This window comes from Mesoplodon bidens (genome assembly GCF_964165515.1).
Source record: "Mesoplodon bidens genome assembly, chromosome: 4".
NCBI lineage: Eukaryota > Metazoa > Chordata > Mammalia > Artiodactyla > Ziphiidae > Mesoplodon > Mesoplodon bidens.
The window spans coordinates 16100430-16106429 of record NC_138160.1 but is presented as its reverse complement, the minus strand read 5'-3'; positions in this window follow the sequence as shown (position 1 = coordinate 16106429).

Here is a 6000-nt window from a genome sequence, read left to right as displayed (position 1 = left end):
ATCTGTCTTCTATACTTAATCTATACATTGATTCAATAAGTTGACAACCACAGAAGGCTATAGTTGTATGACAGAGTATTTTAAAGCTTAACAATATAAAAATAATAGTACAGGAGACAGGAGCTGGAAGAAGGGGAAAAGGAGGTGACACACAAATACTTCATCTCATACAGGGGCAAGTCACGATATAAAGTCTAATGTCAATGAATAAATTAAATAAAGAATCAAGTACATAATTTAACCAAGAGAAGAACTAAAATAAATATGTTAACTTGATTAATCGTGAAATAGAGACATAAGCATATCATTTACACTTAGAAAGAGAATCACTAGAAAAAAGTATGACAGAAATGTTTAAAATTGAAATCCTTTGAGGACTGGAATTGGAACTTAGCTTGAGTAAAGGAAAGGAGAGTTTTATTTTTTATTCGGTATCCTCTTCCACTACTTTTGTTATCAAATTTATGTATACTTTATTATTTTAATGTATTTTATTTTTGTCAATATTCTTGAAGTATAACATACCAAAAAGTATGCAAATTTTAATCATACAGCTGAATGTATTTTCACATAATGAATGCACTGCTGTGATAAATTAAATGATAAAGTAATCATGAAATTAAATTATGGAAATAATTTAGGAGCACAACTATCTAAATTTGAAACAAGCTGCTTTGAGAAGGAACAATATCAATCTCCGATATAGATATTCTAGTTATTCACATTTTACAATTTGAAAAAGAGAGACTCAGCGATTTTATGCAAATTGTCCAAAGTTTAAGTGGTAACAGGGAGGCTTGCACTCAGTCCTATCTGAATTCAAAATCTGTGTTCCCAGTCCAAGCCTCTTGCTTCCAAAATGTACACTTTTCCCACTAATTTCTGTACCACCCACCTAAAGTTCTAGCACAGTGACCTCACCTATTTAGAGTTTTTGGTTAACGCTTTGGGGACAACTTCATTATTGAATTATTTATTTAATATATGATACTCATGATCCGTCTTACCATTAAATTTATTTCACCTTAAGAATATTTATTGAATGCCATCTATGACTAAGCATTTGTTAGATTTTGAAATAGAATATAAAAATTAAAAAGATACTACCTCTATAACTCAGGACAGTAGACTATGTGGTGTAGGCAATGGCACACACCACAGAAGGAAAAATCGGCAGGGAGTCTTGTCTATTTTCTTACATGGCTTCTTCTGGAAATATGAATTAACTTCAAAGTCCAAAAGTCCGAAAATACTAAAATGTTATGAAAATAACTTTGGTTCTCAAAGAGGTAAAAATGCTATTAAGGCTCTAATCACACTTGAAACTTATGTCCAAATATTTTCAAAACATTTCCAGTATTTGAGCATGTTCTTTAATATGATATATTTCCTTGGCAACTGGAAACTGTTCAGCAGTTTAAATCTATCGGTGATTTTGCTGAGAATAAAATCTCCCTGTTTTTGTCAGGTTAAATGATTCCCAAGTTTTCTCAGTAGACATCAATTTGTGAGTCACTTTTTAATTTTTATTGTTTCATCACTCTGTGATTTTCATAAAATAATAAAGGGAATATGATAAAACAGTATTCCAACTTTTTAGTAGAATACATTCTTCAATCCAGACATGATCTGGAGAGACAATATGTACTATGGATATAAATGGAACCTCTGTCATCTTCTCTCTGTGTCTCTCTTGGATGTCCTTGAGGAACTTTGCAGAAACACTAGGCTGCAGAGAAACCTGTAAGAAATTACTGCAGTGAAATATTGAAATATGGGCTTACAGAAACCTCACTATTCCAAGATGGCAGAACTCCTAAATGGAACTATGAATTGTTAGAGCAGGTCCCCAAAGGATAAATCAAAACTGTCTGAATAGGCATATTAAAAACACTTTGAGTGACAATATTTAATATCTTAACATTCAGGCTGTTTGAAGGTCAAAAGTATAAAATTCAAGGGCCACCTGTATGTGGGAAACTAGACATACCCACTGGCAATGGCCAGCACCCCCAGAAGATTCAAGCATATGCTGGTGGACTAAGACCAGAGAAATAGTATCTCTGCATTCTTTGGCTTTTTCCATTTTTCTTCCTTAATCATTATTTTCATCTTTTTTCATTTTTTAGCCATATTTTCCTTCCTTTCCTATACTATCCTGCATTTCTTTGTTTTTATAGTAACAATGGCTAAACTTTTATTTATATCCATGGTCAAAAAAAAGAGAACTTATGTTCCCATCAGTGAACAAGAAATTTTTTCTCCTGCTTTTGAGCCATTAATTATTTTCAACATTACTTACCATAATATTTAACCTCTAGTCTTATCCCTATTCCAGATAATTTAAGTTAAAAGGGTCTAGGTACCACTATATGAATGCCTACTGTTTGAAATTATTCTGTGTAATAGCCACTAAATACAAACAGAATTAAGGATTCATCAATCTTTACCCACATTGCCATTTACTTTGATAGAATAATTGTGGTATATTGGAAAAATATATAGGGAAACAAAGGAATATGGGGCCCATCTTTAGGTACCTAACATGTATTTATTTATTCATTTATTTATGAATCAGGAATTTTCCCTAGTTTTTTATGTAGCTTATCTCATTTAAGTTCACAATATTATGAGATGCTTTATTCCCCCAGGATTTTGACTACAAGCAACAGCTGCAGACACCATTTAAGGTTACCCAGCAGTTTTCTGAATTGCTGGGAAAGCTGGAAAGCAGACTCAGGGCCTAAGCTTTCAAGAATAGTTGCCTAAACCATGAGCAGAACTCATTGACGAAGAAATAACTGTTGTAGCCAAGCATTAGAAGCTACAATCATACATCAGCAACTTCAGTATTTTCGCAACTGCTACCCGTATCTTCATACAAGTCCTTCCCTTCTGTGCCAGGAACTCTACCTTCTGTTTCACCAACACCACATGTCTTATCCCAGAGTGAGCTCTCCAATTCCCTTCCACATTACTATCTGTGCAGTCAACATCTGGAATAGGTAAATTGATCAGAAGATTATAGATTAGATGCCTCTGGTCTAGCTGAAAAGGAGATTGAGTAAGTGGGAAAACAAAAGTCTAGCATTTCCAGCTACTATATGGAAAGACAGTCTTTGCTCCCCAAGGAGACTTCTATAACCAGATAATTTCTTCATCACAAAAAGAAGTGAAAATTTCAGTTTTTGTTTTCATTTTTGTTTTTGTTTTTGTTTTTTATCTTGGGGAATAGAGCTAGGGCCTGATCCAGGTGGGTGGAGCGTGGGGTTTCGCAGGAAAGCAAACAGAGTCCAGTTGTGGGTCCCAAGGGTGCACTATATGGTTTTGGGTGTGTGTGGGGAGTTAGTGTGGGTCCTGGCAGAAGGACAAGGAGAGGATGGGCTGGGATGTGCTGAGCATCAGGGTTGCCCCAGAGGAAAGTGGAATCAGGTCCCAGGTGCTGGGTGGTGCACCGACCACTCTTCCTAGAGGAAGCCTGATCTCCCAGGGTCTTTGGGTCTCGACATGCTGGAGGGGAGTCCTGGAATGAGACACGCCCGAGTGCCCCCATATCCCAGACTCCTCAGCAAGGAGTCTGACTCACACCACCTATCAGAGGTAATTTAGTACAAATCTTTATTCACTATCCTATGCTCCTGGATACCTCCAGCCTTCAGATAGCCAATCATTATGTTGTATACCTGAAACTAATACAATGTTATATGCCAATTATATCTCTATTAATAAAAATCAGAAGCCAGATACATGACTTACGTCCATAACACATAGATTTTAACACTCATCTAATTTGCAAATCAGAATCTTAGAAAAACTTACCCACATTCACACAATTATTAAGACATAGGGCTGGCATTTAAATCCAAGTTTATATTCTATTTTTTTTTTTTTTTTTTTTTTTTTTGCGGTATGCGGGCCTCTCACTGTTGTGGCCTCTCCCGTTGCAGAGCACAGGCTCTGGACACTCAGGCCCAGCGGCCATGGCTCACGGGCCCAGCCACTCTGCGGCATGTGGGATCTTCCCGGACCGGGGCACGAACCCATGTCCCCTGCATTGGCAGGCAGACTCTCAACCACTGCGACACCAGGAAAGCCCCAAGTTTATATTCTTAACCAGCATTTTTACTCTGCATGTGATTTTGATTAATCACTTGACGAGCAGTTCTCAAACCCCTGAGGTTTCTCAAGATATATCCAAAATCAAAACTCTTCCATAGCAATATTATGTGTTATTTCCCTATTTCATTGAATTGGTATTTGCACCAATCATGCAAAAACATTGGTGGATATAACTTCTGGCACCTTAATCACAAAACAAAATGGAAGAACAAAATCTAAACTAATAGTCATTGTATTCTCCACTGTTACAGATGAGCTAATAACATTGGGTTGGCCAAAAAGTTCCTTATAATATATAATTATATAATCATTATATAATAACAATAATAATGTTTCACTTAAGTTTTTTACGTGGACCTCTCACTGTTGCAGCCTCTCCCTTTGCGGAGCACAGGTTCCAGACACGCAGGCTCAGTGGCCATGCCCCATGGGCCCAGCCGCTCCGCGGCATGTGGGATCTTCCCAGCCCAGGGCACGAACCCGTGTCCTCTGCATCGGCAGGTGGACTCTCAACCACTGCGCCACTAGGGAAGCCCTCACTTAAGAATTGATGCAGCAGAAAAAGTACTGATTTGATTAAATCTCTACACATCAGTACACATAGTTCTAACATTCTGTGTGAAGAAATGAGGAAGTATGTTTAAAGCCCTCTGCATCCTGAATGTACATGGTTGGCTGGAGGAAAATTATTTGGACAACTGTTTGCATTGTGGACTGAACTAGCTGCTTTTTTTTTCACAGAATACTATTTTCCTTGAAAGGACAGGCAACAAACTATGGTTATTCATACTCAAACATTTTCACAGCAGACATTTTCTCAAAAATTAATGAAAAGAGAGTTTGTCATTTCAAGGAAAACTGATATTTTCTGTTGGCAATGATAACAATCAACTTTTCAAGAAAAAAATGTTTTCTGAAAACTTGTACCGACCATATAAGCTTGATACTTCCCAATGCGTACTTAAAAATATTTCTCTTGAGATATTCTGATAATGTGTAACAAAATATGTCAACATTTGGAAAATTTATATATCTTAGTGAACCAATATTTGCAAAATGGTCAGTTCATGATGGTACAAAATCATGCACGGGTAAAACCATTCAAAATGCAAGATAAACAACTGATTTTAATTTAACAAAAGAAATAAAAAAATTAATGGATGAGGCTTTAGGTTCCACGTTTCAGTTAAATTTTTAAAAGTGACCATCAAGTTTTGGTGTAGTATCAAAACAAGAATACCCACAATAATCTGAAAAAAAAACTATGAAATAGTCATCTCATTTCCAATTACATATTTGTGTTGGCTGGATTTTCTTCATATACTTCAAAAAACCAACATATTGCAATAAATTGAGTGTGGAGTATAACTGTCTTATATTGTCAGGTAACTAGTACCTACTAACCTCGTATCTACTAAGGGCTTTGTAAGGGTTTTCTAATTTTGATTCATGCTATCATTATTAATATTTACTTTATTAGTAAAAAGCATTTATTTACACAAATATGTCAAACCATAAATAAATCAAGTGGTCATTCACTTGTATTTTCACGATGTATATTTGAAACAAGACTAAGGTTGTGTAATTGAGTTTTTTTTATGAAGTTGATTTTCATTCATCCATACAATAAGCATTTCTTAAGCTCCCAGTTTCAGCTTGGCATTCCCCTGGACATTGAGGAAACAAAGAATTATAAGACATAGTCCCTACAATTAAGGATTTCAATTTAGTCAAGGGAGACAAGAAGGAATTGAACAATTACCATGTAATGTAGTGATTGCAAATATAAGTACACAAAATGCAAAAGCAACGCCTACATGAGGAGGTGAGATAAAGATTATATTTTTCTTTTTCATAAATACCTAAATCAAAAACAAAGAC